The following is a 25,280-nucleotide window of genomic DNA, read 5'->3' on the forward strand; positions in this document are numbered from 1 at the left end:
CTAGTTTGTGTCTGCATGTGGTAAGAGACAAATGAATATTCTCTAACAAAATAAACAGTAGAAAACAACAAATTGTGCTATCTGCTAAGCAGAGAATTAAATCAAGCAAATGTGATGGTGATTAGGAGTCAAGGAATGCTTCATGAAAAAGGTAACATTCATGGTAGTTCTGAAGGAAGTCAGTCATGGCAAGTTACTGGAAAGAATAGTTTAAGCCAAAAAAACTGCACATATAATGTTAATGAACTTAGTATGTTTGAACAGAAGGGATATGTCTGTCGGGTTGAAGTCTAGAAGACAAGAGGAAAAAGGTACAGTTAGAGAATGTTCTAAGTCAATAGAGTCTTTAAACCCACGGAGGAGGGTTTAGCAGGAAATAGGAAGGAGATGTGATAGAATTTTTGTCTTTGGAAGGTCACCCAGGTTTAGGAAAACATTGAAACCAAGGATGAGTGGCGCCAAGAAGAACATTAGTGTGGGCTTTTGTACGGGACTGGATGGTATATAATACTGGTCTTCTGGTTCACTGAGAGGATTTGTGGTAGAGATGGAGCAGTGCCCATTGTGTGTACATTTGCAGGCAGTGGCAGAAGTTGTTGGTTACTTGAGAGTAAAGAGAGATAGCAAAGAACTAGAGGAATCAATGTGTGACTAATGATATAATTCATTAAGATGAGGAATAGGAGAGCAATGGTGATGGTGGAAAGACATTCTGTTTTGGCAGTATTTAGTTTATTATTGACAAATAATGTGTCAAAAACATGAAAAATATGAGTTAGGAACTCAAGGAAAAACATAAGGCAGATGACATAAATTTGGAAGCTACTACCTATGACTATTTAATGTTGGAGAACAAGATAAGGTTGAATAAAGCACTGATGTGGACATGAAGTAGGGGGAAGCTGAAGCATTGGCTCACTCCAAGATTTAGATCAAAAGAGGAAGAGGAACAAGCAAAGGAGATTGTGAAGAGAAACAGTCAGAGAAATGTAGTTTTCAGGACTTTAGAGAAAAATGTGGGAAGGGAATGAATAATACTGCTTTAAGTCAAATGAGATAAGGACAGTGGTGAGAATGTTCAATTTTGACATCTTGAAAGTCATTTGTGACTTATACAGGAAGAGTCTCAATGAACTGGTAAAGGAGATGAACCTTGTTACGAAAAGTGAGGGCACAAGGTGAGAGCAAATGGAATCAGCAACCCTACATCATGCTCCCAAGAAGTTGTACAATCAGAGGTAGAAAAGAAAAATGAAGTGATAAGTAAGAAAGGAGATGAGGTCAAAAGACAATGTGTGCTTTTGTTTCTTATATTCTCTTAACTTTGTTTTTAAGATGAAGAAACCTCTTCATATTTGTCATAAATCTCTGTAGGCACCACTTTCAATTCCATCCTCTGAGACTGGATCAAAGAAACATTTTCATCCCCCTTTTTCCCCCCACTCATATCTCACCAAATATTGTAAACTACCCTGTAATAATTATAATGATTATGTTATTATAGTTTGCCCAGTAGTTGCTTGAATGTGTGTATATGCACCTGTACATTTTCCTTTACTGAAACTCAATTATCTACTTAAGCATTTGTCTCTATCACTAGTGTGGGACAGTTTAGGACAGGACCTTGTATAATTCATTTTTGTTGTTCTGAGCAGTGACTGGTACCTTTGAGGCACTGAGCCACATAGCTATTAATCTGAACAGTAGTTCGCCATCCAGATCTGATGCTCAGTGACACTTATACATTATGAATATCCTTTCCCAAATGGAATTTACATTCTTTACAAGGGTAATCTGCTATAATATTGGGGATTTTAAGTAATCTAGAGATACAAGCAATCAAGATTATATAAAATACTGAACCATTTCATATAATGATTTGAGACCATAAATTTGAGTTTGCATGGGAGTCCTGAAACCAATCCCCAATGGATACAGGGATGACTATATAGGGCATGTTACTTGAAGTGTGGTGTCTAATACCTTCAATCACAGTTCATTGGACAATTACTTGAGACAGAGACAAAGATAGAGAGAAACTTATTTCTGAGTTTCTTTCTAGATTCACTGGAGACAAAAGTTTTTGGAATTCTCATCTTTAAAAAACTCTTCAAGTAATGCTTATTTACATTAATTATTGAAAGCCATTGACTTAGTGATCTATATGTTTGGGCTCTAGAATGATGCAGATGAGTAAAATCTCAGCATTGGCATTCACCGTGTGATCATGGGTGTGTTACCTAAACTGACCGAACTTTTCTTTAGCTATTACACAAAGCTATGAACCCTGGCTTCTCATAGGGCCATAGATTGAAATGATGCAATGAACGTAGACGGTAAGTCACATTGCAAAACCTCAGTAATGCTAACTGTTATTACTCTAGCTTTTATTTGTTTAAATAGCACCTTGCTAAGAATATCATCCATGTACTACAGGTATTTAATACATGTTAAATAAATGCATGATTAAATAATTTTTAGTACCTCACTTTTGTTCTAAAGAAAAGAACTTCCTAATCAACATGCAAAATGGCACCATAGGATCTAAAAACTCTATTTCTAGCCTACTCATTTTAAAAATGTTATCTGGAATTTGATTTTATAGCAGTTTTGAGGAAAGATAAATGCACTGATGAAAATTTTCAATGTTTCAAAATTATTCTGTCATTTAATAAAAACCTACTGGATGCTGGATGCAGAGAAATTTTGTAGGAACTAGAAAAAGAGCAGTTTAAAAAAGTAAGCCAAAGAAAACAACAATCACCCTCTTGTTTTCCTGGGACTAACCAGCGAGTATATATGCTGACGGTGGGTAGATAACAAGCAGACAATAAATATATAGGTATACATATAGATCGCATAGTGTATCAGTGACTTAGTAGCTTACAGCAGCATGTATTTGTCAACTCCCAGTGTCAGTTCTGGATACAGTCTACCTGGGCCCTTTGTAAGGCCGTGATCAGGGCAGTGGTCAGGCTGCATTCCTTTCTGGGGCTTGGGTTCCCTTTCCAAATCTGTAATTCAGGGTAGAATAAAGTTGCTTGAAACCATAGATTTGAGTTTCCCATATTTTTCTGTGGGCCCTCAGCCAGAGTCACGTTTAGCCCTAGAGGTTCCCACAACTCCTTGATATGTGGTCTCAGCCTCTCACAGCCTGGCAGCTTCCTTCCCCATGGCCATCAGAAGCAGCTCTTGCTCTGAACCCTAGGAGGGAGTCTTCTCTGCATAAGCTAGTGAGGGAGAAACTATCCCAGCACCCTTGTCATGTTCTGTTGCCCAGAAGCAAAACACAGGTTCTATATGGTCTCTAGAGTGGTGTATTAGACGTGGATATGACTTATTGAGAATCTTAGAATTTTGCATACCCTGCACTCATGGTAAGTCAGGTGATGATAAGTATCATAAGAAAAATAAAATAGGTAGAGAGATAGGGTGTGTTGGGGAACAGGAGGCAGCTATTGCACTGTGACTGAGTAGGCAAGGGAGGAAAAGTTCTTATTTTGATCATAACAGGTTCACACATAAATGTTAAAGCAATTTAAAGGATGTATAGAACTGAGTAAATACTAGGGTATTTGGTAAAATTGAATTAAAATAGTCACACAATTATATGACAGTCTTTCCATCTAGACAAATCTGAGCAGAAAGGAAGCAGCTCTCATAATAAAACCAGCATCGTAGAAATCAGCCTCACTGAAAGCAAAGGAGTACAAATGAGCACTTTTCTCCTCAGGGATTTCCATTCATCAGTTAAGAATGTGGCTTTCTTCTTTTATTACTTGTAATTCATCTCAGAAAGTTCTTTATTCTCAGGAGGAAACTTGCTTCCCTCATTCCCACTCACTGTGGGATTGGGTCCCTATCAAGCAGTTATTTTTAGTCAACAATTTATACTCCTCATTTGTTTCCTAAGTATTACCATTGGTTAACCCACCAGTCTTTACAAACTCCATGTATATCCCAATCAAATTAGAATCTCAAAACCCATTAGTGTTAAAAGAGTGAACTTGTCTTCGTAATAAGTTTTCTTTCTGGTTGAGACAGGAGGAGCCCAGAGGCAAAAAGAAATGCCTGAGTCCTGCTTTCTCTGTTCTATGCTGCTATCATCATAAATAGTCAAAAGGAAAGCAATACACATAGGACAGTCTCTCCCGGCTACACTGCAGAGGCTTGTGTTTTGAAGAATCATTGACTGTTCTTTCGATACCAGATTTTCCTGTTCTTAAGAAATACAGCCATTGTGATCTCTGTAGGAGGATTTTCCTGGGGATTCCAGGCATATAGGTAAAGCAAAGTCATTTCTCTAACAACTATTAATACTACTCAATAGGTTGGTAAAAATGAAAATAATGCTCGCTTAGGAAGGAATTTGGTCTTACTTTCAACTTTTAAATATTTATTGTCTTTCCACATTATAAAAGTTAAAATTAAGAGGATATTATTTCACAGAACTTCTGGGGTACCACATATCTCCTTTCTGTAGTCAGTAAGCAGGTCCAATGCAGAAATTTGCATCTTTTCTTCTGAAGTATTCTGGATGTTTGATCTGATGAGTACTGTCTCCTTAAGCATGAATGTCCTTTAAGTTCATGTTCAAAATTCAGGTAAAAATTTTATGTAAGCATATTTATTCTCATTGTTTTATGAGAATAAAACAATGAGAATAAATATGAGTTATGAGTTACTTACCAGCACACACACAAATTGATACCTCCAATAAAAGTACTAAAGCGTTGAGTATCACTTACACAAGCCCTACCACTTATTTACCCAGTTTTAGAAGAAAACCCAGAGGGTCTTTCCAGATACCACATATTAATGATCAAGCTGCATACAAACAAGCTCGTATTTTGGACATAATCCCGAGTTTCTTGCTTTTTTAGTGGATCACTTACTTGATAATGTACTGCTGTAGTTGGATATGAGGTGTCCCCCCAAAACTCCTCTGCTAATGCAGAAATATTCAGAGGTATAAAGATCAGATTATGAGATTGCATTCTGATCAGTCCATCTAGTGTGAATGGACTAATTAGGTAGTAACTGTAGGCAGGTGACCCAATGAGATGGGCCATTGGGCACATGCCCTGGAAGGGTTAATTCTCCCTGTGTCACCTTTCCCTTTCTCTCTCTTCTTCCTTGATGCTATGAGGTGAACAGCTTTCCTTTTCTGCCTCCCTTCTTCTATGATGCTCTACCTCACCTCAAATCCAAAGTAATAGGGGTCAGCCCACCATGGACTGAACTTCTGAAACCTTGAGTTCAACTAAACTTTTCTTTCACTAAGTTGTTCTTAGGTATTTTGGTCATAATGACAAAAACCTAACTAACACGTGTACCACTGTGGGTAGACTTCCAAAATAATTGTATTAAACATTTCTATTCAGCATGCAAAAATTAGACCTTTGAAGACCTTTGCAAGCAAACTTTTGTTCAGATCATTAACTTCTTCTCACGTAGGAAGTCAGTAAAAATGTATCAACCAAAAGTGATGCAGATGATCCCTCAGTCTACTTCTCTCACTCTTCCCTTCTCTCTTGTTCCTTTTTTTCTCTAAACTCATCACCTATGTCAGTCATCATCAACCTCTGTTATTGTGCCATAAATTGTGTTGCCATGTTATTAAATGTTTTGTTTCTCCAATTTCTTTCATGTTCATACTTTAATCTCCTTCATTAGATTCTTCTTTACCTGTCTACCTTTGTCCTGTTTGTGTTCCGTCTGGTCTTCTGGTTTTCTTTCCTTCCTCAGTATCATCTGTTCTGCTATTTGTCAAAAGAAAATTCTGCATTTAGCATTTACTAGTTTATATTTCTTCATTTCAAAAGAGTTGCTAGTTTTGTGGTGGTCTAGGACAAAATTATGCATTTGTAAAGTTTTATTCGTGTCTTTAGCTTTAATTCACAGGCAATTTTATCAACTGAGCCATCTGATATGTATTACAAACACCAATTGGCATGCTATGCTACAGCCTCATATCTGGTGGTTTAGGAGTAAACTTTAAGTGCCCATTATCTTATCAAGTTACAACTTTCACCGTGAACATCCACTGCATTTTCTCATCCTGTATAGAGAGCTTTTGATTTGGTTTCCAGAGTACACACCCATATAGCCTCTAGAGCAGAATCTCTGAGGAGATTTAGTAGGACCAGCTTTCCAGACTGTTTCATTTTGAACTTTTTTTCCTGAAGACTGAGCCTAAATTCTTTCTTGTGAAGCTGGGTCCTTTTCTTCCTGCCAATGGTTGGCATCCTGAGAGAAAGTCAATCAAAAATATAAAATTTCTACTATCATCATTACCAGACATTTTTGACAACACAACCAAGCTGTAAAGTCAGTCTCCACCTTGGAGCCAACAGTAGTTTTCCACGACACACTCTGAGTCACATAGTTGTACCCATGTAAAAGCCGAGTTCACTGCAAATTTTGTCCACTAGCCTGTTGCCTTCTTACTTTAAGCTAATTTTTCTTCTCCAAATCGGCCTGCTTTTGAAGTCTTTAAGCCTCATTCACTAGACTTCTTGAATTATGTAATCAACTACTCAAAGAAAGGGCAGCAGAAATGTCAACTCAATGCTACTTACCCATTGTTCATTAATGGCTGTAAGTAGAGTCCTTAATCATATTTTATTAGGCGATACTTGGACTTGAACCTTAAATGTCAATGGTCATGTGGAGGAAATTTAGGCTATAAATTACTATTTGTACAAGATATTATTCCACTACAGCTTATTTTATATAGACTTGTAATCACATGTACATACATGTGTACATTTGTCTTTCTACATATAATATCTATTTTATATACGTAAGTACTGAATACATTTCATATAACTATATATTACACATATATACTATCTATACATTTATGTTACCTAGACTTTTTAATATGACTATATTATTGAAAGGGTAAATTTTTCTTTACTTTTTCAAAACACTAATTAGTTATTATTACATATTAATAGGATTATTATTCCAAATACATGATGATATTTCTTTCATTAGAGTTTATATTCAAACTACCAGTATAGTCAGTAAAATCAGGGTTATAATTTTTCCTTCAAAAATGGCAGAATTCTTTTATGCACTACTTAATGAATGCTAACAGTTTCCTTTGTCAGCTTTATTTTATTCCTTTTGAATATTTTGCCTGAATTTAAAAAATATGAATAATTGGAAAAGAATGTTTGGTTCCAGCAAATAATGAATTAATTCTTCAAATTGTTTTCTTCCAGAGAGTTTTGATACCTTTCATCTTCTTGATATTTCCACACATACTACTTCACATTGGGTGCATCTGTGGAACTCAGTAACAGGAATGGGTAAAATCAGTCATTCTTCATAGTCTTTTGCTAGCTTAGTAGGGTTTGCTGCATTTTAGTTTGGAAAAAGATATACATTTACATGTCCCCAATGTGATATTTCCTAGACAGCAATTTTTCAGACTCTTAATATTTTATAAATTTAAAAATTTTTAATATTCCTTAATTTACTCTCATATTTCACTTATATTTTATTCATCTTTCTCTGCAGCATTGTCTTTGGGATGATCACACAAATGTCTCCTTGTTCAGTCTTATGTCTATTCTAAGTGGCTAGAGCTATTATTATATACCCCTAAGTCTACAGTCCTCTCTCAGTCAAGCTGTGAAAATATTTTCCTTTTATCTTAAGGCATAAATTATGTATTTTATTCTTCCTATGAAATGGATTGTGTGTCCCAAGTTCACATGTTGAAATCTTTATTCCTATTTTGATGGTATTTGGAAATAGATCCTTTGGGAGATAATTAGGGTTAGATGAGGTCACAAGGGTTGTGCCCTCATAATGTAATTAGCAGCTCTACAAAAGGGAGTTGAGGGAGGAAAATCGTTCTCTGTCTACCAAATCAGAACACACCAAGAAGGTGGTTATCTGCAAGCCAGAAAAAGGGTTTTCACTATGAATTGAATTAGTTGGCAACTTGATTTTGGACCCTCCAGCCTCTAGAGAAGTAAATATTTTTATATTCATTTTATCTAGTCTGAGTTGTTTTGTTTTGTTTTTTGCTAAGGCATCCCAAACCAACCAATATATTCCCTTAACAAAACTGTCTTCTAAACTCGCTTTATCTTGACTTCATATATGTTGCCATTTTAACTGTGTGTGGCTACATATTGTTTGTCTTTGTATGAAGAATGTAACTTGCATGAGGTCAGGGTCTTGGTTTTTGTTGTCGTTGTTGGTCCTCGACAGATGCTAAGCACTTAGAACACTACAAGTTTTGTATGTGTGTATTTTGCCACTTTAGTATTTTTTAACAGATTCTTGCTTAGCAAAAAATAGTTGCAGTGTAAAAATCCTTAGCCTTTTTTACTTCTGAACACCAGATTTATATATTTAAAGAAGTTCAAGATGTGTGTGGAACCACTAGAAAGTTCTGCTAAGGCTTCAGGAAAGATGTAGTTTTCTCTCATTTACCCAACAAATATATTATTGATCATCTACCCTGTCTTAGCACATATCAGATGTTTTGTAGGTTCTGGGAATTTGGCTGTGAACAAGTCCTTTCTCTTATGGAGCTCATGATAGTGAAGAAAACAGTCATTGGTGAAAACATCGTTAACCTGATAATTATACGAATAAAAATGTGAGAAGTGACGCACTGAATAAGTACAGGTCAGTGTCACTCCCTTCCTCATCCTAAGCAGGATGAAATTGCCTGAATCCTATTTCTGCTTTATAGAGGCAGGCACTTAATAAGTTCATTTTTAAATGCCTTTGGGATCTTGTACTATTTTATAGGTCTCCTTTGTAACACTTACTGCAAACATAGTCCAACCTTTAATCATACAATTAGTTGATTAGTGTCTATCTCTTCCTAAAGCATAATTCCCAAGACTCCAAGAGCTATGCTGATCACATCCAACTTGGACTCTCCAGTGACTCACAAGAGCCTTTTGCACTTCATAGAAGGATTGCAAATATTTGTTCAAGAAAAGAAGGAACCATATTCATTATTTAAAACAATCATGTGAGATGTAACCTCAGATGAGGCCTTTATTCTTCTATTGTTTTAGGAACACGGTAGAGTTCTTAGTAGGCTAGCTGAGTCTGGGAGCTAGGGTATCAAGTGATGCATTTATTTGTTAAGCAGGTATTGTGTATTTACTGAACACAAAGCAGGTTGTAGAAGTTGTTGTAACTTCACAATAAATACGAAAGACATGATTCCAGAAAAACAGCTCCTGACTTTGCTATTTTATAGTGGACATGGTGCTAAGTAGCTGAACTTCCCATCTCCATACTGTCTTAGAAGAATAGACTAAAATTTTGAACCCCAAAATTCCTTTATACTTTAAAAAGTTTTTCCAGAATATCAAAGTGTTTTTGTTTCTATGGGTTAGGTGTATAGAAAATTTCACCATTAGAATTTTAAAATTACAATTAACATAGTAATTCATTTAAAAATAACATCATAAACCTATTACATTTTAACACATTTTAATAAAAAAATTTTTCTAAAGAAGACAAAATAGCGAGAAGGGTGGCATATTTTTCATTTTTACAAATCTATTGTCCTGCTTAGTAGTAGTAGTTGAACACTCATAAAAGAAAGGCAGAATGAAAATTTGTATTTTAAGTAAATTAATTTAATAATGCATGCTGATTAACTTTTGAATTTGTTCTTGTGATGCAGAATCTTCAATCAAAAATTGGCTGAGATTTCTGGATAATTGAACACAGCAAGTGTGAATGGAGGAAATTGTAGTCTCAGAGGCATAGAAATTCAATTTCAAGCCTCCGTTTTCTGAATTCATTAACAATATATACTCAAGAATATTGGTTAAACTATGAGTCATAGTTTATTTATTTTAAGAGGAAGTAATGTTTAAATTATATGGTATTTTATGAGATTAAATTAAATGTCAGACATATTGTGGTCTCAGTAGATATTATTTTCCCTCTTACTTTCCCCAATTCTCAAATCCTTTAATACATTAGAACTGATGTATGGTAGCCATTATATTTACAATTAATTTTTCTATGCATGGGGCATTGTTTTCATTATATATGTTAAATGATTTATAAAAAAATTACATAATTTCATAACATAAATATTATGAATTAATTATATCTTTGAGGAATTACAAGGATACTATTATGGTTACTTTCAATATTTCTGATACTGAGATAACCAAATCTGGATACTTCAAGAACTCATAAAAACATGGGAAGGTAGCAAAACAGGTTATATCAGAGCTAAAAGATTATGAAGAGACATGATTCACCCCCAAACAGGTAGTGCTCCAGAGATTCCAGTGGGAATGATCTGAGTATAATATAATAAATATGTATGTTCGATTCAAAGGTATGTGTGTATGAGCTACTAGTAGTTTGAATGAGGTGGATCAAGAGTGAATGAGAACACATTCATTGGAAAGTAACAGAGTATTTTATATAGTGCGAAGTACAATGAAAGACCCTGGTATTTAGAAAGAAACATGTGGATTCAGAATGTGGTGTTGCCTTCAGAAGTTGTGTGACTTTCAGGAATTCAGAGTCTCATTAACTTACTTCATGAGATTGTGGTAAAGGCTATCTTTATCCGAAAAAAAATGGTAAGTGTATTAATAATATCTTCTATCAGATTTTTGAAAGAATTGTGTGTTATAGTGTATGGAAGTTCAGAGTTTGCCCAGGGTAAATACTTGATAAATATTATCCACCATTACCATCTTTATGAATGTATACCCAACTTGGTGAATAGAGGTTGGTAGTCATGCTTCTTGCATATTTCATGACAATTCTGATACTCTTTCTTTTTTTACATTTTGTAACATGATAGCCTATTTTTTAGTTAAAACTCTAACAGTGTCACACATGAGAAAAATTGGAAATAATGGAATCACATTGTGAATATATGCATATATGCATTTTTTTTTATTTTCTAAGGAGTTTCTTCTCTTTTCTCAATCTGCTCCAATAAGGAGTTTCTATAGCTCATATCTCTTCTTTGAATTGTTGGGAAACTAGCTGTGAAAGAAGACTTAATTACTAATTCCCCATTAGTCTGTCTTCCTTTTGAATTGTGTATACAAATTTCCCATCCAAGTGTGCTACTTACCTTTTTATCTTTCTACACAGTTTGAATAATACTGACCAAATATTCATAGTTGCCTATTCTTGCTTTGACCAATCTTGAATCAGGAAACTCTCCTTCTTTTAGGATCTGAACTCCGCTTGCCTCTAAACCATACCAAAATCTAAACAGATTGGCAAGACACTTAACCTGTCAGACCTGAAAAGTCGTTTCCCCTTGCTAGTTCGACCTTTTTTTTAATAAGATTCCACTCACCTTTCTTATACAGTAGAAACGGTAGTTTCCAACTATCAGTTTTCAGTTACCTACTGTCAAGTGAGACCTGAAAACAGTAAGTGAAAAATCCCAAAAATAAACAAAACATTTTAATTTACACACCATTCTATATAATGTGTTGAAATCTCACTTGGTCCTAGCCAAAACCAGAACTATCCCTTTGTCCAATATATCCATGCTGAAAATGCTTCCTCCTGAATATTGTTCTGCCTCAGTGATCCAAAATTAACTGATGATTCTCTCTTATGGTTTGGGTCTAGAATGCCCCTTACATTGTCACCAATGCATCAAAGTTCAGCAGTGAAGCTTTTAGGCAACGTTTGGATCATGAGGGCTTTGACTTCGTCAGTGGATTAAACTATTTGTCTGATAATTAATTGATGTCTGAAAGGACTAATGGGAGGCAAAATCTACCTGAAGGAAGTAGACCATTATAGTTTATCTGCTCTCTGATGCCTTCCTCATTCTTTCTGCTTTCTGAATGACATGAACTAAGCATCTTTCCTCTACCACACCCTTCCACCATGATGTTTTGCCTCACCTCAGACCTAGAGCAATGTTAGCCAATCATGGACTGAATCTCTGAAACTGTAAACCAAAAGAAATCTGTCCTCTTCTAAGATGTTCTTGTAAAATATTTTGGTCACAGGGACAAAAAGCTAACTACCACATACTCCTACTGACACATCATCAGATGGTCAATAGTATTTATGTGCTATGAAAAATTTTCTATGTCATTCAGTTCACTTCACCTCAGCATAGGCACTATATCATCTCATTGTGACAAGAGTAGGTATAGTACAAAAGATATATTGATAGCACCCATTTACATAACTTCTATTATATACATTATCTTCATTGTTATGTTATATTATTTGTTATTATTGGTGGTCTTTTACATGTCTAATTTATAAATTGAACTTTATAGTAGGTATGTATACATAATGGAAACCAATATATATTGAGTTCAGTACATCCATACTTAAATGAGTCCAAGGGGGTCTTGAAAGGTACCCCTGGTAGCCTGCCACTTCTGGACACCAGATCACCAACAACCATGGTCACCTGCTACTTCTCAGACTCGGTGCCCATGCCCCCTCAGTGCTCTTGCCTCTTGCTATGGCTCCCCAGGGTGTTTGGAGGCTGATGCAGAGAACTCGAATTATCTCTGAGGGCATGGCCACCATCTTTGGGTGAGATAGCTCCCTTACTGAGAAGAGCTGAGGCCCTGAGGGAGAATGGAGGCCCTTTGAAAGGTACCTCTCTTTCATTGGGATACTGAGGACTGGGAGGTCTGAGTGGTGGATGACAATTGCACCGTAGATTTTTTTAAAATTGTTAACTCTTTGTTTCTTTTTTCTCCCTTTAACTTACTTTTATTTACCTGTTTTCTCAGAGTCTCCTTCTCTATTTTCTCATTCTAACAACCAACTTCTTTTGATCTCACTCTCACTCTTCCCTTGTTCTAGTACTTCTATATACTCACTTCTTATCCCATTAACAGTTACATCCTAAACCCCTCCCCATCCACTTTGTCCACCATTAGAAATTTTAGAGCTCATTGCAAGTCTTTTGGTTGTACTGTAGATAAAAATGGAACTCATCCTATCTGTTTATTACAAAACTGTTAATGTCTTCATAGGGACAAAACTGTTAATGTCTTCATAGGGGATATCTGATTTGGGGCTGCCTATTGTTTGCATTTGGTACTGCTAATATTTATCTCCCCCTCAAAGGAGAGGTATTAGAAACCTGTAGGGTCACAAAAAAGCCTACAGGGATGAAGAGGAAACATCTCAGATCTTCACTAATAGAGGGGAAGATACAGGAACAACATGAAAAAGCAGGGGAAGAAAGGTCCTTAACAAACCAAGATGCTAATTTTGATAGACTCTGATGACAGCATAGAAGAAGGAATGACAGAAAAGGAGTTTATAATGTTCATAACTAAAATGATCCATGAAGCAAGGGATGAGATAAGAGAGCAAATGCAAGCAATGTATGATCACTCCAATAAACAGTTAAAAGTGCAAATGCAGGAAGCAAAATAGTGTTTCAATAAAGAGAGATTCTGAAAAAAAAAAACAGAAATACTTGAAATGAAAGAAACAATAAAACAAATTAAAAACTCAACAGAAAGCATCACCAACAGACTACCTCCCATGGAAGACAGAATCTCAAACAATGAAGACAAAATATTTAATCTTGAAAATAAAATTGACCAAACTGAGAAGATGGTAAGAACGCATGAATGGAACCTCAAAGAATTATGGGATATCATAAAAATACCAAATTTACAAATTATTAGAATTGAGAAGGCACAGAGATACAAATCAAAGGATTGAATAACCTGTTCAATGAAATAATATCAGAAAATTTCCCAAACCTGAAAAATGGAACAGAAAATCAAATATAAGAGTCTTACAGAACACCAGGCACATGAAATTACAACAGATCCACACCAAAGAACATTGTAACAAAAATGCTTAACATACAAAACAAAGATAGGATTTTAAAGACTACAAGAGAAAAGTATCAGATTATATGTAAAGGGAAACCAATATGGATATCAGTAGATTTCTCAGCCCAGACCCTTAAAGCTAAAAGAGCCTGAAACAGTATATTTCAAGCTCTGAAAGAACATGGATGCCTGCCATGAATATTATACCCAGCAAAATTAACCTTTAGATTTGATGATGTCATAAAATCTTTCCATGGTATACAAAAATTAAAAGAATTTACAAAAAGAAAGCCTACAATACAGAACATTCTCAGATAAATATTTCATGAGGAGGGAGAAAAATGATGTAAGTCAGCAAAGGGAGGAACTACCCTAAAAGAAAGTCAATCAAAGGAGAAACCAAGTCAAGTTAAAAACCAAAAATAAGCCAAAATGACCAGGAATACAAATCATATCTCAATAATAACCCTGAATGTAAATAGTCTAAACTCAATAGTCAAAAGACATAGACTAGCAGATTGGATTAAAAAGAAAGACCCAACAATATGTTGCCTTCAAGAGACTCATCTATAGAAAAAGACATCCACAGACTAAAGGTGAAAGGATGGGGAAAAACATACCATGCCCATGGACCCAGTAACAAAGCAGGGGTCCCCATTTTCATATCAGATAAAGTGCACTTCAAACCTAAGTTACTCAGAAGGGATAAAGAAGGGCATTTCATACTGCTTAAGGGAAGCATAAAATGGCAAGATATAACAATTTTATTTTATTTCATTTTATTTTTATTTTTATTTATTTATTTATTTATTTTTTTTGCATTGCTGGGGATCAAACTCAGGACCTTGTGCTTGAGAGGCAAGCACTCTACCGACTGAGCTATCTCCCCAGCCCAACAATTTTAAATATTTATGCCCTAAACAATGGAGCATGTATGTACATCAAACAAATCCTTCTCAATTTCACAAATCAAATAGACCACAACACAATAATACTAGGTGACTTTAACACACCACTATCACCACTAGATAGATCCTCCAAACAAAAATTGAACAAAGGAACTATAGAATTAAATAATAAAATCAATGATATAGAGTTAACACACATATATAGAATCTTTCATTCATCCTCAAGCAAATATACTTTCTTCTCAGCAGCTCATGGATCCTTCTCCAAAATAGACCATATGCCATGCCACAAAGCAGCCACTAGTAAATAAAAAAAAAAAAAATAGAGATATCACCTTGTATTCTATCAGACCATATTGGAATGCAATTAGAAATCAAAATCAATGATAAAATAAAAAACAAAAACTACTTCAACACCTGGGGACTAAATAACATGCTATTGAATGATGCAATGATAACAGAAGACATCAGTGAGGAAATAAAAAAATTCTTAGAGAAAACCAAGAACTAGGATACAACATATCAAAATCTTTGGGACACTCTAAAAGCAGTACTAAGAGGAAAATTCATTGCATTGATCTCATACATTAAAAGAATAAAACGTCAATAAGTAAATGACCTAACATTACATCTCAAAGCCCTAGAAAAAGAAGAACAGATCAACACCAAGAGTAGTAGAAGACAGGAAACAAAATCAGAGTTGAAATCAATGAAATTGAAACAAGAGAAACAATTTAAAAAGCTGACAAAACAAAAAGTTGGTTCTTTGAAAAAGTAAGCAAAATTGATAAACCCTTAGCCACACTAACAAAGAGAAGGAGAGAGAAAATGCAAATTACTAGAATTCTTGATGAAAAAGGAAAGATCACGACAGACACCGCTAAAATACATAACATAATTAGAAGCTACTTTGAATGTCTATACTCCAACAAAATAGAAAATATCAAAGACATTGGTAAATTTTTATAGGCATATGATCTCCCAAATTGAATCAGGAAGACGTACAAAATTTAAACAGATCAATTTCAAGAACCAAAATAGAAGAACACATCAAAGGCCTACCAACCAAGAAAAGTCCAGGACTAGATGGATTCTCAGTAGAATTCTATAAGACCTTTAAAGAAGAGCTAATACCAATACTCCTCGAAGTATTCCAGGAAATAGAAAAGGAGGAAACCCTTCCTAACTCATTCTATGAAGTTAGTATCACTCTGATACCAAAACCAGACAAAGACTCATCAAGAAAAGAAAACTTTAAACAAATATTTCTCATGAACATAGATGCAAAAATCCATAACAAAATACTGGCAAATCACATACAAAAACATTAAAAAGATAGTGCACCATGATCAAGTGGGGTTTATCCCAGGGATGCAAGGTTGGTTCAACATCCGGAAATCAATAATCATATTTCATCACATCAATAGACTTGAAGTTAAGAAACATATGATTATTTAAATAGATTCTGAGAAAGTGTTTGATAAAATACAGCACTCCTTCATGCTCAAAACACCAGAAAAAATAGGGATGATAGGGATATACCTCAACATTGTAAAGGCTATCTATGCCAAGCCCATGGTCAACATCATTCTTAATGGAGAAAAAGTGAAAGCATTCCCTCTAAAACCTGGAACAAGACAGGGATGCCCTCTTTCACCACTTCTATTCAACATCCTCCTTGGAACACTAGCCAGAGCAATTAGACAGACCAAAAAAATTAAAGGGATATGAATAGGAAAAGAAGAACTCAAGCTAACACTGTTACTGTTTGCAGATGACATGATTCTATATTTAGAGGATCCAAAAACCTCCACCAGAAAACTTATAGAACTAATAAATTAATTCAGCAAAGTAGCAGGGTACAAAATCAATACACAAGAAACTAATGCCTTTCTATTCGTAAGTGATGAATCCTCTGAAAGAGAAATTAGGAAAATCAACCACTCCATTCACAATAGCCTCAAAAAAAAAAAAAAAATACTTGGGAATCAATCTAACAAAAGAGGTGAAAGAACTCTACAGTGAAAACTACAGAACACTAAAGAAAGAAATTAACAAAAATTTGAAAAGATGGAAAGATCTCCCATGTTCTTGGATAGGCAGAATTAAACTTGTCAAAATGGCCATTCTACCAAAGGTGCTATATAGATTCATTGCAATTCCAATTAAAATCCCAATGATGTTCCTCATAGAAATAGAGAAAGCAATCATGAAATTCATCTGGAAGAATAAAAGACCTCCAAATAGCCAAAGCAATCCTGAGAAGAAAGAGTAAAGCAGACCTTAAACTACATTACAGAGAAATGGTAACAAAAACAGCATGGTATTGGCACCAAGATAGACAGGGAGACCAATGGTACGGAATAGAAGACACAGAGACAAACCCACATAAATACAGTTACCTCATGCTAGACACAGGAGCCAAAAATATGCAAAGGGGAAAAGATAACCTGTTCAATAAACAGTGCTGGCAAAACCGGAAATTCATATGTAGTAAAATGAAATTAAACCTGTATGTCTCACCCGAACAAAACTCAACTCAAAATGGATCAAGGACATAGAAATTAGACCAGAGACCCTGCACCAAATAGAAGAAAAAGTAGGTCCAAACCTTCATCATTTCGACTTAGGAGCAGACTTCCTTAAGAAGACTCCCAAAGCACAAGAAACCAAAGCAAGAATCAATAAATGGGACAGATTCAAACTAAAAAGGTTTTTCTCAGCAAAGGATACAATCAAGACTAGGGAAAGAGAGCCTACAGAGTGGGAGAAAATCTTTTCCACACACACCTCAGACAGAGCATAAATCTCCAAAGTTTATAAAGAACATTCAAAACTTTACACCAAGAATACAAAGAACCCAATCAATAAATGGGCCAAGGAACTGGACAGACACTTTATAGAAGAAGATATACAGGCAATTAAAAATATATGAAAAAGTATTCAACATCTCTAGTAATTAGAGAAATGCAAATTAAAACAACTCTAAGATTTCATCTCACTCCAATTAGAATGGTTATTATCAAGAACACAAGCAATAATAGGTTTTGGCATGGATGTAAAGAAAAAGGCACACTTGTACATTGTTGATGTTGTAAATTGGGGCAGCCACTCTGGAAAGCAGTAAGGAGAATCCTCAGAAAACCTGGAAAAGGTCCACTTTTGACCTAGTTATCCCACTCCTTGATTTGTACCCAAAGGATTTAAAAGTAGCATACTACATTAATGCAACCACATCAATGTTTACAGCAATTCAATTCACAATAGCTAGATTGTGGAACCAACTTAGATGCCCTTCAACAGATGAATGGATAAAGAAACTGTGGTATACATACACAATGGAATATTATTCAGCCATAAAGAAGAATAATATTATGTCATTTGCAGATAAAAGGATGAAATTGGAGAATATCATGCCATGTGAAATAAGCCAATCCCAAAAAACCAGAGGTCGAATATTTTCCCTGATAAGTGGATGATGATAAATAAGGGGGGGTGGGGATTTGGGGGTAAGAGAAGAATGGGGGAACTTTAGATTATATAGGGGGAAATGAGAGGGAGGAGGGAGCAGGGGTATGAAAGATGGTGGAATGAGACAGGCATCATTACCCTATGTACATGTATGATTACACGAACAGTATGAATCTACATCATGCACAACTATACAAATGAAAAGTTATACCACATTTGTGTACAATGAATCTCAATATAGTCTGTAAAAATAAAAAGATAAATAAATTTTAATAAATAAATAAAATCATATTATAAGGGAAAAAAAGAAAGGTACCCCTGTGGCTCCAAGGGGACTACTATAAAAGAAAAACCTTTTCCTACTGATTTTTAGATGCATGCAGATTTCTGAGATTTAAGCTTTCTTCTTATTATAATCATTTTTCTTCTGAATGAAGTCTTTTCCTACAGAAATCTGACTTGTTTCTATTTGATAATATTTTGCTTTTATTTCATGGGAAATTTCCCATATCTCCCTGTTTTTTCAACACTCCCTCTCTTTCCCCGAGGATCCTAATCTTCCTGTTAGTTCTTAACAAATGAACCAGCAACATTTTCCCACAAGTCCTTTTTTTTTTCTTATCCCTGCTGATCTGGGTCATTAGGCACAATATTACGTTAAACGTGGAGACATTTCCTTGCAGACTAATGAAAATTATCATCCTACAGAGAGAAATGTGTATGTAACTTCCCTAGTTTAAGGGAAAGCATTGCAAGATTAAATGGAAAAGACCACTGGCTATGTATAATGTGGCCTGAAATAGAAAAAAAGAAAACAATGTGTTTCATCAGCACCTTGTTTCATTTACATTGCTCTATTATTTTAATTAAAGTAATGCTTTGTAGATGAATTTCCATACTGAATCTAATTAATGTTAGTTCATATGCTTGTTATGTAGGAATCATTGCATTGATTTTCTACCACCACTGAGATTATTAGCGTGTCCCAATTTAATATTATCTGAAAATAACATAAATAACATAAATGGTATTCCCCTCTCTTTTGAAGTAAAAAGCAAGAAGGCTAAATCATTAATTTTGCAACCATGTTCCAGTGTGTTCTAACTTCATCTTTTTTTCATCTGGATTCAATATAATTATTACCACCCTGTAGCCTCCCACGGTGTGCAATTCACCTACATATGAGCAGTAAAAAACAGATTCCTGAACATCATATAGATCCTAGCATTTTCTTTATCAAAAGCCTATAATTTTCTTTTGAGACTTAATTGTCTTAGTAAATCCTCTATTTCTCCTCCCTTCCTGGTCCTTGACCTTGTGCTGATGACCAAACCCAATCATCTAGTAGGAATCCCAACTTTACCCAGCCAGAGGAAATCCAAACAGGCCTGCTTTTCTTTCATCTCTTGCTTTAAAATCTACCCTAATACCTTTGGTTATTTGTAGATTTTTTTTCCCCTCCCAGGATTATATACATAGATTACAAATATTTTTTGTAAGAAAAACATAAGATTCAAATATAATTTCTTGGTGAACTGCTTAAATTTCTCAGTCCTTCAACTCATATTTATTAAATCTCTTAAGATCTAAAATGGCCATTGATTTGAATTAATTTGTCTTTTTATTATTGTTCATTTTGTCAGATCTGTTCACATTTCCCAAAAAAAAGTTCATCTTTCATGAACTCTAAATCAATCAATCAATAAAAAGAATTACTATTTTTGTAAATACTATAAATTTTTTTTTGTTTTGTTTTTTGTATCTGGAATTGAAGTCAGTATGCTTAACCTCTGAGCCCCATTCCCAGGCCCTTTTAGTTTTTGAAACAGTCTCAATAAGTGTCTTAGGGCTTTGCTAATTGCTGATGCTGACTTTGAACTTGTGATCTTCCTTCCTCAACCTCCTGAGCTACTGGGATTACATGCATGTGCCACTGTGCTTGGCAAAATGGTATTTTTTAAACATGAATTATCATAATTTCTGAGGCATGCATATTATCTAAGTAAGGTGACTAGAACCCCTAATTCACTCTAAATTCTAATGTCAATGCAATTTAAAATGTGTTCGAGCAAATCTGCTTTCAGTATGCAAATAAGCAATACTTTGGGGAGTACTGTATAAAGAGAAATGTAGGTACTCCCACCTGAGAAATTGTGGACTATTGCAGTAATATTACTTTCTTTTGCGTGCCTGTTTGGGTTAGTGTGACTTTATATCTGCCCGGTTCTGACTTGTTAGAAACTACTTCCAAGGAGAAGGCAGAAACTCAGTTAGTCTCCCAGTGCCCTCCATGTCCTATTTAGGACTGCAGCCCCCTGAACTACCAATTTTGGCTTTGCTGACCAAAACTTACCCCAGGATGAAATAAACATTAATAAAAGTGACACGAAATATCAAGAATTATAACAGCAGACATTCACTAATCAGTTAGGCTCTGCCAAGTCTTGTGCTGAGCACTTTATTCAATCATTTTAATTTAATCTTGACAAACCATATAGTGAAGATACAATTCTGTGAGTTTAAGTTGAGTTCACACTTGGATGTTCATCAGTATTTTGAGTGTGCTTAGGATATCTTCACCACAGCCTCTGAACACTCCTTACAGTGTGAGTAGACATGCCCTCTGCTCATGCTTTTGCTAGCAGAGAAGAAACAAGAAGTATACTAGACATTTTTATTACAAAGTAGTCTAAAGTACATATTTTCTAAAAGGAAAGTATGTTGCAGTTTGTGATGGGGATACAAAGACAGGTGACTTGTATTCAAATATTGACACTTTAGAAGCAGAAAGGGGAGGTTAAAGATCTATTAATATTTGCATCAGGTATATAATTGGAACTGTCCCCAGGAATATGGTATATGGTCACTATGCCTAAGCCATTGCCAGGTACTATAAAATATTTTAAAAATTCTGGATGCAGGTCAAATAGCTGAGCATTTTATTTATCTATTATAAGAAATATATGCAATAAAAAGTCAAAATATTTTCAAAATTACAAATAGTGCATTTTAATATCCAATTAATTAGACAATGAAAAAAATAATTGATATTCAAGCTTTTTACTCCAATTCTATTAGTGATATTTCCAAAAAATTACATTATCATTTTACATTAGGAAGTTAGATAAAAAATTATTGTCCATTATCTTCACCTCATTACACAGTTAAAGTGAGAGACAAAATTTCTGGAAGAAATAAACTAGCATACCAATTACAACAATATATGATTACATATCTTTATGTCATTGCTTATTAGTATTTCACTTTCATAACTCATTATGACAATCTCGGGATTCTATTAATTTTCTTCTTAGAACCATGCAACTTTTTGGTATTACCTAAAGAAAATATTGCCTCATTACCCTAATATCCAAGGACTTCTTTAAACTTCTCCCTTTTGTGTTATCCAATATTGCAGACCCTATCATGGCTGCTTAAATTTAAGATAAAAATAATTAAAATGGACTCAAATTCAAAATTTAGTCCCTTAACCTCAGTAGTAACATTCAGGTGCCTAATAGTCCAGGTGGTCAGTGGCTAGTGTACTGGACAATGCAGAAGAGAAAGTTTTCATCATCACAGAAATTTCCATCTAATAGCCTTACTCAATATTTTCCTACTCTTGTTATGTATTGCTCTCCTCCAGAAAATTTCTGATCTTGCCAAAAGAGATTGCTTTGTCTTCTAACAGCTTGAAGCTTCCTTTTTCATTCACATTGCTCAGTTTAATACTATGACTTAGGATATGTCCACTACTTCGAAAGACATCATTTATTATTCATTCAACGATTTTTATGTGTGCATGATGACAGGAAGTATTTTAGGTGTTGGAAAAATAAAGACAAGAAACAGTCTTTGCTCCTTTTAGAAGAGTCCCTAGTCTAATGGGGAGAATGGCAAGAAAATGAGTACAAACATTAGCTGTTAAAGTAGAGGCCAGAACGGAGTTTTACCGAAGCAGATGAACACTCCTTTCAGAAATTGAAGGAGAGACAGCAAAAACTCCCTGTAAAATATGGCATATGATATGAACCTGGAAGAATAGTAGGGTTTAGGAAAATAAAATACAAAAGAATGGAGAGAAGCAGAATAACCTAAGGAAAGGCCAATGGGACAACCCCACAGAGAGCCCTACTATACTGGACCAGGACCCCTGAACCATGCAGGAGCTCAACTGCCACACTGAGCATTTAAAAATATGAAAAGAAAAAAGAAAGAAAGAAAGAAAGAAAGAAAGAAAGAAAGAAAGAAAGAAAGAAAGAAAGAAAGAAAGAAAGAAAGAAAGATAGATTGAATGTGTGATAAGACTGGATTTGTGTTTTTGCAAAATTTGTTCTATAAATAAAGAACAAAGTGACAGAGGACAAACCCTCACAGGAGTCCTTTAATAATCAGGGAGACAAACGGTAAGGCACTATATAATACAGTGTCTGTTGGTTAGGAAGAAACATTTTGAGATTTAAAATGCATAGTGAATTGATGAAAGTTGTTAGATGCTGGAATGAGGTCTTCTTTCTATTGATTCTGATAGGTCTCATTGAGATGACATCTTCAAACCAGGAATTTCTACCTTTAAATTCCCTTGACGCTCTCTCTATTTTTACTTATTCTTGATCAATGACAGTTTCCACTAATGAGTTTTTTGACACACAAAGTATGGTATATGTCTTGGCATGCTCTGCAATATAGAGCCCAGGTCTTTGTTCCAATGGGTACTTAATATATATCAATTAATTATCTCCAAATCAAAAGTACTATTGTTGAGCAGGTGCCTCAATGATTGCTAGTCAAAGAACACAAGAGGGAGGTAAACGAAAGGCATTATGACTGACAAGTTTGACAATTTCATGTAATGTTATACCCCTTGGTTGCACATTTCAAACTTGTAATTAAATAATAAATTGTGAAAGTGTTGATCCTTGGTCTTACCCAATAGAGTATATAAATTCTGTGACAGTAAGAACCAAGTTTGTCTTGCTTATTGCTAGATTTAAATGCCTAGCTTGGTGTCTGTATCATAGTTTGTATGTAACAAATATTCAGGAAATGAATGAATCTGAGATTTACAGATAAAAGGAAAATTACCATTTATAGACCACCAGTTAATAATTTGCCCAACATTATCCTAGGTATATAGCTTTATAAGACTTATGTGTTTTATTTTTCAAAATATGTCTAGATATTGGTAACACCATAGAGTAAGTCTTAGTATCACCAAATTTACAACTGAGGACATTGAGTTTAGTGGTAAAGGGCTTGCTAACATTTGTGAGACCCTGGATTCCATCCTCAGCACTGAAAAAATAAACTGAAAAATTAAGAACAATGACTTAGAGAATCTGAGTGACTTATGAGATAGGCAATGAATAGCAGTTCTACCATTTTAAAATTAAATCTTGGTTCTCCAAAATCTATGTTTACATTTGTTCATTTTTGGTTTTTGCTTTTTATTTTACTTTAATGTAAAAACTATTTAAATAGTTACGCAGGGCCCATGGTCACCAACAAGAAAGCATCGTTGAAGTCTCTGTTCCTGCTGCCGTCATGTCTAAATCAGAGTCCCCTAAAGAGCCCGAACAGCTGCGGAAGCTATTCATCCGAGGGCTGAGCTTTGAAACAACTGATGAGAGTCTGAGAAGCCATTTTGAGCAATGGGGAACACTCACAGACTGTGTGGTAATGAGAGACCCAAACACCTAGCACTCCAGGGGCTTTGGGTTTGTCACTTATGCCACTGTGGAGGAAGTGGATGCAGCCATGAATGCAAGACCTCACAAGGTGGATGGAAGAGTTGTGGAACCAAAGAGAGCTGTCTCAAGAGAAGATTCTCAAAGACCAGGGGCCCACTTAACTGTGAAAAAGATCTTTGTTGGTGGCATTAAAGAAGACACTGAAGAACATCGTCTACGAGATTATTTTGAACAGTATGGGAAAATCGAAGTTATTGAAATCATGACTGACAGAGGCAATAGAAAGAAGAGGGGCTTTGCTTTCGTAACTTTTGACGACCATGACTCTGTGGATAAGATTGTCATTCAGAAATACCATACTGTGAATGGCCACAACTGTGAAGTGAGGAAAGCCCTGTCAAAGCAAGAGATGGCTAGTGCTTCATCTAGTCAAAGAGGTCGAAGTGGTTCTGGAAACTCTGGTGGTGGTCGCGGAGGTGGTTTTGGTGGAAATGGCCATTTTGGTTGTGGAGGAAACTTCAGTGGTCGTGGTGGCTTTGGTGGCAGCCGTGGTGGTGGTGGACATGGTGGCAGCAGGATGGCTACAGTGGATTTGGTAATGATGGAAGCAATTTTGGAGGTGGTGGAAGCTACAATGATTTTGGCAGTTACAACAATCAGTCATCAAATTTTGGACCCATGAAGGGTGGGAACTTTGGAGGCAGAAGCTCTGGACCTTATGGTGGTGGAGGCCAATACTTTGCCAAACCACAAAACCAAGGTGGCTATGGCGGTTCCAGCAGCAGCAGTAGCTATGGCAGTGGCAGAAGGTTTTAATATTGCCAGGAAACAAAGCTTAGCAGGAGAGGAGAAACAGAGAAGTGACAGGGAAGCTACAGGTTACAACAGATTTGTGAACTCAGCCAAGCACAGTGGTGGCAGGGCCTAGCTGCTACAAAGAAGACATGGTTTAGACAGTACTCATGTGTATGGGCAAAAAAACTCAAGGACTGTATTTGTGACTAATTTTATAACAGGTTATTTTAGTCTCTGTTCTGTGGAAAGTGTAATTCATTCCAACACAGGGTTTTAATGTAGACTTTTTTTTTTTTTTTGCATCCATGCTGTTGATTGCTAAATGTAATAGTCTGATCATGACACTGAATAAATGTCTTTTTAAAAAATATATAGTATGTAGTTATGTAGTATTGTTTTAGAAATAATGACAACAAAAATGTTTGTACATGTTCAATACAGACATACTTTGTTTTTAATATGCTTTTGATTCTCATTTGGTTGGATTTGAGGATGTGGAACCACAGATATGGAGAACCAACTATAGTATAAAATCAGTTTGAGGGAGAATAAAAAGGAAATCTTACCCCAAGAGGTAATATTTGATATTTTGTAATCCA

The 25,280-nt window shown here is 35.3% G+C and overlaps 1 pseudogene across 1 annotated transcript; it reads left to right on the forward strand.

Annotated features, from left to right (window-relative positions):
• The first annotated feature begins 23,709 nt into the window (after nt 1-23,709).
• Nucleotides 23,710-24,867, forward strand: LOC306657323 (heterogeneous nuclear ribonucleoprotein A1-like; annotated as a pseudogene). The gene has a single exon. The product of its transcript is annotated as a heterogeneous nuclear ribonucleoprotein A1-like (transcript).
• Nucleotides 24,868-25,280: the final 413 nt, after the last annotated feature.

This window comes from Sciurus vulgaris (assembly GCF_902686455.1).
Source record: "Sciurus vulgaris genome assembly, chromosome: 1".
Lineage (NCBI taxonomy): Eukaryota > Metazoa > Chordata > Mammalia > Rodentia > Sciuridae > Sciurus > Sciurus vulgaris.